A 13,908-nucleotide genomic window follows, 5' to 3' on the forward strand; every position below is an offset into this window, starting at 1 on the left:
GCCGATACATACACCTTGTTTCTGTAGATAAATAGAATCCCCCCACTCGGCGCAAGTAGAGGACAGATACAGCGACAACAGTTTTAAAAAATTATCAACCGTGATGCCAGTATCGTTCTGAAAGCTTACAGCGCCGTAATTGTCAATGGCATCCTCTACACAGGTTAGAAGTCCTTTGTGCGGGAGAGAACAATACAAATCCTTGATGTCTAGTGAGAAGCCATGAAAGCCTTTCTTACAGTTGTCATTTAAAAATGTCACCAGTTGGTTAGAGCTGTTAATCATGTAAGGGTGGTCAATTTGTAATACCTTCAGCTTAGATTGCAGAAAGGAAGCTAATGACTTTTGCCAGCACCCATTCTCAGAAACGATGACTCTGAAGGGACATCCTGACTTATGTGTCTTTGCGGAGAAGAACATGTTCAAGCTGAGCTTCTTCATGTACCAACTCTCTTCATGTACCAACTTTAGTCATGTACCAACTCGCCCACCAATCGATTCTGGTAAAATACCAATTCTAAATGACTCTTCATAAACGCGTTGTAAAATTAGAGCCGTTTCGCGTTTGAACGCCTTATGGACGGCGCCGGCTCCACTGATCTCCACTAGGTGGCTGGATGCCGTATTCCCGCTTTCCGAGACGAGCGTGAGTGAAGCCACCGGAAGTTGGACGGCTTTTCCCGGAAGTCGGGTGTCTGCTATGTATTTCAATGCAAAAAGTCTCGTTTTTCGCCCTTTCGTTCTCAGTTTCTTGCGTTGTTCTCGTGTAATGTCTGCTGCTATATGAAAGTAACAAGCAAGCTGAACGCGAGAAATGTGAGCATTGTGTGCAGAACCCTGTAATTTCTGAGAAACCGAAGAAAACAAGCATGCAGGTCTCACCCTGCCGCGGCAAAGAAGTACGTGCATTAAACAATATATATTTTGTCTGGTTCTTGTCTTCCGAGCGTAAAGGAGAAGTAGTGGAATGACAGCGAGGTTTAGTCATCTTAAAACCGAATTTTCGTGTAGCAAAGTGAAGGCGAGCGATGGCGCGGAAATCTTTGCTCTCGAAGGGTCATTCGTTCTACAGCTGCCGCAGTTTCAGTTTAGAGTTTGTGGCGGACGATGACTCTTCTCATGATGGCAGGTGATGTTTATCGCTTCTGGGTGTCATTTACCTTCCAGACGTGCTTTTAACCTAACTCCAAAGCACACCTACATTTCAGCTGCACAGCGCGACAGAAATGACTGGCAAGAAAGACGAATGCTGCAGCGCGCGTGAGAGGCGCTGTTAGAAGTCAACTGCACCAAGGATCACGAATAAAATCCCATTCGAGCTTGGCTTGTTACAGTACGAAACAGTACACGACGCGCTCCGTCAAAAAAGCAGTACCATACCTTTGGGAGGCGCTAATGTGAACCAACCGAACGCCGTCGACACTTCATCAGATAGTAGCCTAGCCCTCGCAAAGTCGGCTGCCTGGAGAAGGTTTCCACCTATTCTTTTTTTAAATTTATCCGAGAGCATAATTTTGGTTTGAGCGCGGGAAGAAGCATCACAGTAAAGAGTAGAAGAGTTGGCGACGCTAGCGCAACGGGACGACACAGAGTTGAGCAGACGAGGCTCCATACTTGCTGTGTGTAGCGACGTCCTGTCGTCTGCTAGTGTCGTCCCATTGCGACGCAATGGACCCTTATTTTTGAAACGTCTTTCCCGAAGACTTTGCTGGTCTCCTCGTGCAGTTGACGGGGCAACAGGTAAGCACTGTCGTGGAAAAAGACGAGAACGGCGAAAAGACGAAATGCTAAGTGGAAAACCAAAGCTGAAACTGAAAAACCGTGCTGAGGTCGCTGAGGTCCGATTTCGTGCACTGCCAAAGGCTCGCTTCCGGGACAAAGACGCTTTCTTCCGGTGGCTTCACTTTCGGGCGCTCGATGCGCCATCCAGCCCCCTACTGGAGATCAGTCAACGTTCTTAGACAGTTTCAGTTTCGCAGCTCGTGCAGGAACTAACGGCGCTGCAGTCGCGCTTTTCTACACATCTCGCGCGTCGTCCGCTACACACTCGTAAAGAGGGGCGGCGCCGCGCCCATACTTGCGGGTAAATTTATTTTTTGCCGGCGTGAGCAAACAAGAATACGGCATAACTGCTGTTGGTACGTGGCGAAAAGCTGTTTCGCTTGGAGGGAACAAGGATACAACCACTGGTGTTGGGGCGAACGATATCTGAACGAGGCGCCGCACGAGGCGCGCTGCTGTTTTCTTCCTGGCTCGAACCTGTCTTCGCAAACGCATGCAACGCGCACAGATTAGTTGCTTCGAAAAAACATAACAGTTTGTGATGAATAGCTTCGACTTCGTCGGCTGTTCATCAATATTTGTATTTACTCCTGCACAGATATCGATAAGCCATCTGTTTCCAGCAGAATGTTTTCAAGGTCAGTGACAGAAGCTACAGTTCTGAACAGCTGCTTGTGCATGCAACTTATTGTAGCCGTTCACGAAGCAGCTACCATCTTCTTCCCCATAACAGCCCTGGGAATCACCAGACGGCTTGCCGCTAGCTTTCTGCAGTAGAAATTAAACTACACACACCTTCCCAGTTATTTCGTCCTGTATAGATTCATGTTGCCACTCCGTAGATGGTAGAGTCGAAGTCGCCAGGTCACCAATCGTCAGTGCAGTTGACGTAATACTGGTTTCCGCCGAGCGGGAAAGAGGCGCATCAGCTCATCCGGGCTGACTGCCTCTACGCAAGGCTCTCCTGAGGAGGACGTATACTGTCGCTTCAAGGATCTTCATACTTAATTATCAGTCTGCATGACAACACGTGTTTTCGGTGACTTTCGCCTGCATTTCACAATTTTTGGCTTTGAGAATCGATCTGGAAGGCTGGGAAAAAGTCAAAGGCCGGCACCGGGCACTAGCGCCCCGTTCCAGCGGGGAATGCGAACCTCTTGCCCATTCACAACGTGTTTGTACTCCTTGATAATATCTTCATGCTCAAAATGACGCCCACATATCTTAGACGTGTGAGAGAGCCGTCTGGCCTTACGATGCAACATCTGCTCCCACCTTTTAAATTCGCTTTCATCGCGAGGCGGTTTGAAAAAATGATGATCGGTGGCATCGTTTGTGTTGCCACTTGTGCAGCCGGCCGCAAAGCAGGATGGCATGTGTACCTCTCGCTTGAAGTCACCAAGTGCACATATTTCACCACAAACACGTTTTTCACAACACAAACAGCACCATCACACGAAAACCAGATTCCAAATCTGACTAGCCTGTCGTCACTGCAGCGAGCAAAACTCCGGCGACAGCAGATGATGCAGAAAAGCTCGACTGCAGCGCCACTAGTTCCCGTGACCGTCACTTTAGCCACCTCCCGAGAGGAGCTGCGAAACTGAAACTGTCTAAACATTGAGATCAGTGGCCAGCTCTTGCCTTCTGACCTCCGATCGCCATTGGGCTTCTTCGATTATCCGCCTCTGGCAGCCCGCGGGTTGCTTGCGGGCAGGGGGGTAAAGCTGAGCTCGCAAAACGGTCCACGCATGTAAGTCGCCATAGAGTTATTACTATTACCTAGAGGGAAAGCTGGCGGCGCTGCACTTCAGCCACCATGGACGCTCAAAGCATCATGGGGCGGTGAGCTAATTGTTGCGAGACAGTCGTAGTTTTTCGGGAACACGGAGTGGCACTACTAAGACGTTTCATTCCGAAAACGCTGTTCGTGTGTGCTCAGACGACTTTCGCGCGAACGCAGTGTGCAAAAACCAAAGTAATGAAAACGCGACGACACACGACGCCAATAAAAGGTTTCACTTTTCCGAAATGTCATTAAAAACCTGTTATAGTGTTTAAGCAACAACAGTTTTTTTTTAAAAACATATTTACTTTTAAAAGTGCGCCCGTTAATTACGAAACATTAGTTTTTGTAGTGTTCAATACTTGGCCAATAGGAGAGCGAGTCGTCTCTTATTTTGGGCAAACTTTGCACTTAAATGTTTTTCTGCTCGTTTGTTGCAATCATTAGACAAGATATTGAATATTAGGGCGTTTGTAGTTATCAAACAGCTTAATTTTTCTTTTATTTTTTGGCCAAAAGTTGCAGTTCCGCACCAAGTAGCTCATCGCCCCATGATGGTTTGAGCGCCCATGGTGGCTGAAGTGGTCTCGAGGGGTCGCTATGCAAACTCCCATAGACGGGCTGCCAGCTTTCCCTCTAGGTAATAGTAGGAAACTCTATGGCTGCATACATGGAGGAAGAAAAAAACTAGGAGGGAGCATGACGTCACAATCTTGAAGCCTAGTCATAAAAAATATAGTGGAAAGCATCATGGGAAAAAGTACAGAGGCTAGAAGGTTTTTCTAGTGTCGTGAACGGCCGCCGTTTCAAGGGGCCCTTGTGAAACCGGTTTAGATGCACAGCGTAGGTGGCGCTGCAGCTGCCAGGCGTGCGGCTTTTGGCGCGCTACGCTAGCCGCGCCGTTCGCCCAGCCAGTTGGCAAGTGCGCGCGGGCGATTTGGGCGTGATTTGTTTGTGCGACTCTCGATGCCTCGTAGTGTTGAGAAAAAGTGACGTCTGTGCAGCACGTGTGATAATGCCGACAAAAAAAGGTCGCACGTGTTTCGTGCCGCTCTGCAAAGGTGGCTACAAGTCGTCGAAAGAAAAAAGTTGTTCCGCGCCCCGTCCGACATTGAAGGTGATGCCACACATCACGCAATCACATGTGCATCCAAACGCATTCGAAAAAATGCGAGTAAACCTTGCATTTCAGCTGTTCAGTCAGGAGGTACTAAAGGGTATTTTCTTTTACCGGGACCATTTGCAAAGGGACAACGTCAGAAACATCGAACTGAAAGAACGGTTTGTAAAACTAATGGAAAGACTAATTTTTATAATGTCATCTAGAATCCCATCAAAAGGCCTTCGTGCTGATTCAAGAAGTGCACAGTTTTTGAATGAGTTCATTGTTTTTCTCAAGGAATGGGAGGAACATGCTGCACAGTATGGTGGCGGCTTTTTAAGTGCAGGAACTGCCCTTGGGCTGCGTGTAACGCTGCAAAGCGCACTGTCGCTTGTAAAATACCTGACCACGTCGCTGCAATACAAGTTCTTGTTGACTGCAAACCTAAGCCAAGACAGGATGGAGAATGTACTTGGGATTGTGCGCCAGTGCTTCGGTTGCAATGATCATCCAACTGTGGGGCAGTTTTTGATAATTATCAACAACCTTTCTTTCTACAGCCTCGCAAAGCCTCCAAAAGGAGCAAACGTACCTGCAGAAGTCGTGACTGCCCTCTTGCAACCATGTGATGTTCCCAAAGAAAAAAATTAACGAATAACTACACTTGTCGATAATTTACTGGATGGCGGAAACTTGGCTTCTGCTGCAGAGCTGCTCGAGGAGCACAGCAGCCTGAGCGATCATCAGGGCTGTGTAGACAAAAAAAGTGACAGCAGACTAATTTTTTATGTAGCTGGGTATGTTGTAAGAAAAATCCTTAAAATATTTCCTTGCCCCGAATGTGCAACTTGTTTCAGCACTTCGCCTTTGCAAGCCGAGTCAAAAAACAATGCCTCACTTACTCGAAATTTTGACCATGGAGGCTTAGTTTATCCATCAAGGCCAATTGAACAGCTCATAGCTAAGCTTAAGGACGCATTTACGGTGTTTTTCAGCCGCAATGAGCTACACGCAGAAAGCATCCCAAGCAACCACCGATATCCTTCGGACGGCCGACAGAGGTCTGTTTCGGATGTTCTGTACGTCCACTGAACATCCGCAAACAGCCGGTAGACGTCCGTCGGCCGTCCGAAAGGTGGCCAAAGGTATACGGTTCGCCCGCCGACGGACGTCCAGTTGAGTACGTCCATTGGCGGATCTTTCTCGAATATTCGCATATATGGTGCATGCGTGCTTTTTACACTCCGCGCGATGCAATAAAACCAAAAACAATTTGATGCATAGCACGCATATTTTATTGTGGTTGATGATACATCACCAGCAGCAGAGCAATGAGTTATATTCGGAAAATTTCTAAAATGTGACTCTTCAAATGTGGCAAGCTTGGGACACACATCCGTAATCTTCCCACCCACAGGATTTCTGAAATAAAAAAGAACGCGGCAAACATCAGTCATGTGAAACAAATGGCACAATGCAGCAGCCCAAGTAAAAACATTGGAACCAATTAATAGAAGTGTTTAATGCTGCAAGTATAACAGACAATGCACTTTAACAAACACCTCAATAAGTATCAGGCAATAACAGCTCTCACTTTTCCACACCATAATTGACAATGCATCTGTTCTTTATTTATTCTTATGGGCCTTAGGGCACTAACCTGCGCAGCACTGTACGCGACTGTGCACAGAAAGCCGCAAAGCTTCCGTTGCGAACCACTGCGAACTACACGTGCTTCCTATGGGCTGCCTTTCGCGCGTTGTCACTCTTTATATAGGCACAGTGAACCTAGCGATGCCTTAAAAATTAACAAGATGCGAAAATACTCCGTCCGGCATCTTTGAAGAGGAGTGGGAATTAGCCGCGCGAGTTGAGTGCTCCCGCATCTGTGTGATGTAGGCTCCCGAAAGTGTGAGAACAGCACACACTTGTGGAAGCCATCTCCTCGCGCTTACTGCTCCCATTGTCCTGTGAACGAATGTTATATGAGCATGCTGCATTGTCCTAGAAGCAAGTTCCAAGAAGTGTACTGGATACATACCTTCGTAGGCAATCACATGTGCACTAAGCCTTCTTTAAACCAAGGTCGACGCAGTACGGGATTCCGGTGTTCCAGAAGAGCTTCAGGCGATTCCTGTATCTTTCGAATTGCTTAAGTTACATACTACTTTCGTCCACAGACCGAACAAAGCCACACATTATAACAACAGAGCTATAAAGCTCTGCGCGACAACACTACGTGACCAATCAACAACAGCGCTGCGGAGCCGTACTGATGGATTGGATTGGACTGACCGCGAACTGACATCTATGATGATGGTGATAGCAGAATGCACGGGAGTTTTGACTCTTAAGAATGGTTTCAATGGGTTTCAATGGCAAGTTTAGCTAGCAAAACGGTGGACATGTCGCACAACTCCACTAATTTGGAGAAGTTTTATAAATATAAAACTAGTCATTGAGTTCTTGCAAAATTCTGCAACACCTGCTTCTCCTCTTAGATAAATTTAGCTCGTTGGCGGCTCTTGCACTGCAGGTAGGAGTGGAATCGCACCAATTTACAAACGTCTTCGCGTCAAACCCTCCAACTGATGCAAATAAAACAGTATACATACACGAAAGACGCGAATTTTCTGTGAAAAAACGTCCATATGGCCTGGGAAAATACTCGGCCTTACATCCTTCGGACGTACACCTAGTCTCTCATGCGGATATACAAAAGTGGACACTGCCCGTATGTCCGGCGGATGTACGAATACGGATATCCGAAATCGGATTGTGTTCGTACGTCCGATGGACGTCCGATTTCGGCAAAGGACGTTCGGATCTAGCTCGTACGTCCGACGGATATCTGTGGTTGCTTGGGATGGTCAGCTTTCTGCATTTTCTTCAGGGACGTGAGCTTCAAGGTGTGGGCTGCGCGGAGCATGGACGTCGAATTACGACAGAAGTGGTCAAGTTTTACGCCTTGACTAGGATGCATTTCCTTGTAAAGTCGGTAAACAAAGAGCGCGGCGCGCAGCGAGAAAAGAAAAAGTTGCTGAAAATGAGGCGCTGTCAGTAGCCTCGCACAGGGCACTTCGCACAAAAAAAGGCATTTGTACATTGTTGTCATGGAACCTTGTGTAATAAAGACGTTCCACCCTGCAATTTGTGCCGCTTCCTTTTCTCATTTCGGTATCATGCACGAAATGCGTTTTTACGCTTCTTTACGGCGCAGTAGGTGAGGCCCGACGAGACGCTTGCATTTGCTCCTGCCGCGGCACACTGTCGGTGTTACAGCTAGTCCGTGTCGAATTTAAATGAGAAGAGAACCTATGCCAGTGTTTGCACCGTCTTTAACACTTTAACGCCTTGTCAAAGCAGTGATAGCAACCCACACATGATCAACCGACTGAACCAGCGAGCACTACCCATAGGGGCTTCTTGCGCCCGCCCGCACGCCAGCGGGCGGCAGCGCCATCTGCCTTGAGCATAGCAAGTTATTTCAGCTGCGCCGGCCCGGTCGCGACACTAGGAAAACCTTCTAGCCTCTGTAGAAAAACGCCCTCACGTGACAAGGCAGCGGTAGCTCTTTGCCGGATTTCGGTTTCGCTCTCTCGTTCTACGAGCAACTGCACGACCATCGCGAGATGCTCGCGGCCTACAGGGCGCTGGGTATCACCCCGGACGGTCTCGAAGCGCTCCTGTGGGCGCGCGGCAGTGCGCGCATCCGTAACAGAACAATGGTGAGCCTCTGTGCGTTCATCAAGCAGGCGGACTTGACTTCCCGCTTGCTCTTTGCCAGGTAGTGCACGCGTGACACGAACGCTCCCTTGGTGCTACCTCGGACGGTATACGCGGCCGGGCGCCCCACCCCGGCCGCTAGTGCAGTGTGCCGAGCGCGCGATTAGTCCGAGACAAGACGCTACGTGCGCGCGGCTATGTAGTACACACAGTTTACTTCTTTTTGTAAGTGATTGTGCGCAGTGGCCGGGAGACCCCGCGCAGGGGTAGTAGTAGTAGTAGAAAACATTTATTCACAAAAAAGGTACATAAAGAGGTGAAAATACAGATTTTGGGTGGAGTCCTTATTTCAGGACCCCAATGTCCACCGCTGTTGCTCTTGCTTGGGATATCAGATTACGCTGGGTCGCCAAATCAGAGCTGAGCAGGGCAGACTCCCACTGTTCCTCGGATCGATGATTGTCTAGTTCGAGGGGCTTGGCACCGGAGCAGCCCCATGTTACATGGTATGTTGTTGGAATTCCGCCACACCAGGGGCAGATTCCATCATATCTATCGGGGAAGATGATATGGTATTTGTGTAGGTTAGGAAAGGTGTTCGTCTGTAGTTGTCGCCAATCCCTCGCCTCTGCCGCCGTCAGCTTACGGTGTGGTGGGGGATAGACTTGCCTTTGAGTTCGGAGAAGGAGGAGGCGTTCGCCGTAGGCAGAAGGGAGAGGGGTGAGGTCGGGGAGGTTAGTCGCTCGGTTAGTGTATCCTCGAGCTAGACTGTCCGCGGCCTCGTTTCCCTCGAGCCCCTCGTGCCCGGGAGTCCAAGTGATTTGGTGCTTGCATGTGGAGTTTTGAACATTTGGAGTAGTCAGAATGGGAGCGATGGAGCGTGGAAGTCTGCCAGAGAGGAAGAGTCGACACGCCGACTGGGAGTCGGTAACAATTTTTAGGTCACTTCCCGTGGTATCGCCGTGCTGGATGGCGAGGCTGATTGCAGCAGTTTCTGCTACTGTCGGAGAGCAGTTTCGTAGGGAGGCGCTGGCGATTTCCTTGAAATTGGTGTCCAAGACAACCGCTACCGCGTTTGTAGAATTAGGGTACATGGCTGCGTCGACATATACAGCATTTCGTGCCTGTCGATGTGTGCGGCGCAGGTAGTCCACTCGCGCTTTTCGTCGCCCCTTCTGCGGGTCCGGGTGCATGTTCTTCGGGAGTGGGGCTACATACACGCGAGTTCGGAGAGTTGAGGGTAGGTCTTCGTAGTCCTGTACGGCGCGTATGTCAGCCGGGGAGCCCACTCTTTCCAGAATTGCGCGTCCAGCTTTGGTGGTGAGGAGGCGTTCCTTTTGCGAAACAAGGACGGCTTCTCGAATTTCATCAATGGTGTTGGTCAGTCCCAGGTCCTCGAGGTGGCAGCCGGCCGTGTACATCGGGAGGCCTAATGCATGTTTGTAGGCGGTACGGATGATGGCGTCGGCCTTATCTCGTTCATTCCCCAGAAGTGTTAGGAATGGGAGACCGTATGACAGGCGGCTCATGACTAGGGCCTGTATCAGTCGGATGGTATCCTCCTCTCTCATGCCTTTTCGGTTGCGGGTGATGCGCCGAATCATGCGGGAAATCTGGAGGGCAGTAGTCCGGAGACGCTGTAGCGTGTGGTTGACTTTCCTGTCGTTCTGAAGCCAGAGACCCAGGATGCGGATGAGAGGGACTTCCTTTATTCTCGTGCCTTCGAGGTAAACCTCGATGTCGCCTGGAGATTTGTAGGCATAGCCCTGAATGCGGATAATTTCGGACTTGTCGGGTGCGCAGCGGAGGCCGCAATTTGCTGCTTGTCTTTCTACGCAGGTGACTGCCTCTTGTAAGGTGTTTTCTTTGTCGGCGAGGGAACCCCGGGTGGACCAGATGGTAATATCATCGGCGTAGATAGTATAGCCGATGCCTTCGATAGCCTCGAGTGCTCTTGCCATGCCGATCATAGCTATATTGAAGAGGAGAGGAGAGATGATAGAGCCTTGGGGAGTGCCTTTGTTGGGTGTCTGCTCTGTGTCGGAGCGGACATCTCCCATGCCAATGGTGGCCGTGCGGTTGCTGAGAAAGTTTCTGATGTATTTAAAGGTCTTGGGTCCGCAATCGAGGGCGCTGAGTTCTTTCAAGATGGCGTCGTGAGAGACGTTGTCAAAAGCGCCTTTCAGATCAAGTGCCATAATGAGGTGCTCGCCGCCTCTCGGGATGTTGCTGAGTACTTCTTCCTTGAGAAGGAGGAAAGCGTCTTGTGTAGACAGACCTTTCCTGAAGCCGATCATAGTGGGTGGAAAGAGGTTGTTGTCCTCTATGTAATTTTGGAGGCGGGTCTGGATAACGCGCTCGTATAGTTTGCCCAGGCATGAGGTGAGGGAGATGGGTCGTAGGGCTTCCAGGCTTGGTGGTTTGCCTGGTTTGGGTATAGTAATTATTTCGGAGTGTTTCCACTCTGCAGGGAGTTCTCCCGCCTCCCACAGGGTGTCGTTTATGTAGGTAGTGAGGACCTCGATCTGCGACTTGCTCAGGTTTCGGATCATCCCATTGGTGATCTTGTCCGCGCCAGCTGCCGTGTTGCGTGTGGCAGATCGAGCCGCGGCGTAAACCTCGGCAGTGGTGATGGGGGCGTCCAGCCTCTCATTTGGGGCTCCCGTGTACGAGATCGTGCTGGGTGGATGGGGGGTGCCGATATATTTGGTTTTGAGGGCGGTGAGGAGGGCCGCGTCGTCTCCGGGGTATAGATGGGCGATCTTCTTGAGTGTGCGGTTAGTGACAGACCGCGATGTTTGCGGATCGACGAGGCTGCGGAGGATCGCCCAGGTGCGGGAGGTCCCCAGCGTGCCGCGTAGTGATTCGCAAAATTCCTGCCAATTCTGTTGAGAGAGAAGCTGTGCATAGTCTTGTGCTTCTGCCGTGATCTGGGCTATGCGGAGTCTCAGGGGACGGTTGAGACGTTGGCGCTTCCATCTGCGAACCAGAGCCCGTCGGGTCTGCCACAACTTGAGAAGGTGACGATCAACCGCCGGATTATCGGGTGTGCATTGTACTTCGGTAGTGGCTTGCTTGTGTGCTTTCCTAATATGTTCACTCCATTCCGTGATTGATTGAATGGGGTCTTCTGGGACGGGCTGTGCTCGGTATTTAGTCCAGTCTGTGATTTTGGCTGTTCCCAGGGTGCGGCGAACGTTTGCGGAGGCGATAGACGTGCTGACGATGTAGTGATCGCTTCCTAAGCTCTCCCCGAGATTCGTCCACGTAGCGTTAGAGATGTTCTTGACAATTGTAAGGTCAGGGCATGAATCGCGCGTGACGCTGTTCCCTTCGCGGGTTGGGTATAAAGGGTCAGTAAGTATTTCCAGGCCCAGGGCATCCCGGGCTCGTACCACGCTCAGACCACGCGGCGAGTTGGTTTTGTAGCCCCATTCACTGTGGGGAGCATTAAAGTCACCGAGTGCGATAAGTTGGTGCGAAACAGCTAGCTGATCTACCTCTTGAAGTATGTCAGAGAAATTGGCCTTGGTTGCTCGTGGGGGGTGATACACGTTCAGAACAAAGGTGCTTTTACGGCCCCTCTTGTTGGGGATAACCTCGACCATGTTGTAGTTGATTTCCTGTTCTCTCAAGGAGTGTTCGACCACCGTGATGTCCTTAGAAACAAGGGTGGCCACTTTCGGCGAATCAGGGTTGTAAATGGTGTAATATCCCATTAGTGTCGGCGCCGTGTGTGCTCCGATCTCCTGTAGGCAGATTATGTCTGGTCGAATCGGGGTTACGTGAATGTATTGCTTCAGGAGACTTTGTTTCCTCCTGAAGCCTCGACAGTTCCACTGCCAGATTTCAAGTCTGTCGGGAGTGCGTGACTTAGAAGGCGGAGCCATCTTGAGCGCTAGTGAAGCTTTTGATGGACTCGTTGTCACTGCTTACAGCGACGGCCGCGGGCGCGTTTGTGCCTTTATACGCCTTTGCTCGAGGATTGTCGGCAGTTGTGAGACGTTTACGACTGGGTGCCTTTGTGTCGATAAGGGCTCGCTGGGTCGTGAGCTCTGCCTTAAATGTCTCCAGTTGCCCAGCAAGTTGAGCCATTTGCGAGCTGATCGTTTGTAAGAGGGGTCGTACGCTAGCGAGGATGCGGGATTCGATACGAATTTCCATATCGCTGATGAATGTGGGGGAGGTCGTAGCCTCGGACTGGGGGGGTGTAGGCGTTAAAGGTGTTGGAGTGGGTTGGGAGGAGGTCGGTGGTGGGGTTTCAGGTGGTTGTTTCGCCGTGTTTCTTGGGGGTGGTATTGGAGGGGTGATTTTTCGAGTCAATTCTACGATTTGGCTCTGCAATTTGGCTACTGTGCGCGCCAGTGTGTTACATTCCGCACATTTTGGTGGTGTGGGAGCATTCTGAGGAACAGGGGAGCCCTTGACAATTTCTGCCCAGCTCACCTGCTTGTTGTTGGATTTGTTGTTTTTCTTGCCTGCTTTCCCCTTGGACTGGGGATGCTGGGAAGCGTTGACGTCGGATCGGGTGGTGGAGGCCGACCTGGACCGGCTTCCGCTACGGCTGCTGCTACGGCTGGACGACTCGCCCTCTCTGCTGAACCATCTCCGGGAGCGGAATTGTGGTGGGCCATCCTTACGGGAGCGGCGTTGCTGATCGGTAGAGGAGACCGAGTCAGGCATAGACTTGAGCGGTTTTAGCCGGTTTGGGCAGTCCCGGCTGCCAGTCGTGTGCGCTCCATCGCACAAAGCGCACTTTGGCTGGCATCGATGGCCGTCGGGTTGATTCTTTTCCCCGCACTGCCTGCAGGCTACGGTGTTTGGGTTTGGACAGACGTCGGAGCGGTGACCCGGCTGCATACACACGTAGCAGAACTGTCTCGCAGCGCGGTAGGGGAAGCACCGGATCTCCGCTCCTTCGTAGTAGACGCATTTGGGGGTGATGGGGCCTTCGAAGGTGAGCAGCATCGAAGATGTCTTGCCCATTCTTCTGGCGTTCAGTAGCGTGACGCCGTGCGTGCGGATGCGGATGCCGGCTTTGATTGCTTCGGGAGTCTCGCTGTCGGGGATGCCGTGTATGACTCCCCTCCGTTCTTTGTCGCTGTACGGCACGTAGGCGTTGACCGCGTAGGTGTGGTCGCCCAGTGTGAGGCCGACAATCTGCCTGATCTCGTTCGCAACATCGGGATGCGGCGTGCTTGCGATCAATATGTTGGAGCCAGGGCGAGGTCGCGTGATGTACTTGCCGCTGACTTGTTGTGGGTGTTGGCAGGCGTTGCAGATGGCCTTGGAAATTTCGAGGTTGGTAAAATTCTTGACGGCGAGGCCTCGATGAGGTCGAATGACGATTTTAAAGTCACTTTTGGGTAGAGGTGGGAGACGGGCACGGGAACCGCGGCTCTTGAGGCTGGTCGCGGGGACGCGGTCAGTCATCGGGATATGCGGCGAGACACCGCTTCCCTCCAAAGGGCTGTCGGCAATTTTGGCAGCTTTTCGGAGCTTCCTGGTCTGG

General features: G+C 50.9%; 1 long non-coding RNA gene across 1 annotated transcript; it reads right to left on the reverse strand.

Annotated features, from left to right (window-relative positions):
• Positions 1 to 5,942: 5,942 nt before the first annotated feature.
• LOC149356753 (uncharacterized) lies at positions 5,943 to 6,955 on the reverse strand. The gene is made up of 2 exons (XR_016289836.1): positions 6,712 to 6,955; positions 5,943 to 6,092 (listed from the first exon to the last, which is right to left on the reverse strand). It is a non-coding gene; the product is annotated as an uncharacterized LOC149356753 (long non-coding RNA).
• Positions 6,956 to 13,908: the final 6,953 nt, after the last annotated feature.

Source organism: Amblyomma mixtum, chromosome 3 (genome assembly GCF_055824585.1).
Source record: "Amblyomma mixtum isolate Tamu chromosome 3, ASM5582458v1, whole genome shotgun sequence".
Classification (NCBI taxonomy): Eukaryota; Metazoa; Arthropoda; class Arachnida; order Ixodida; family Ixodidae; genus Amblyomma; species Amblyomma mixtum.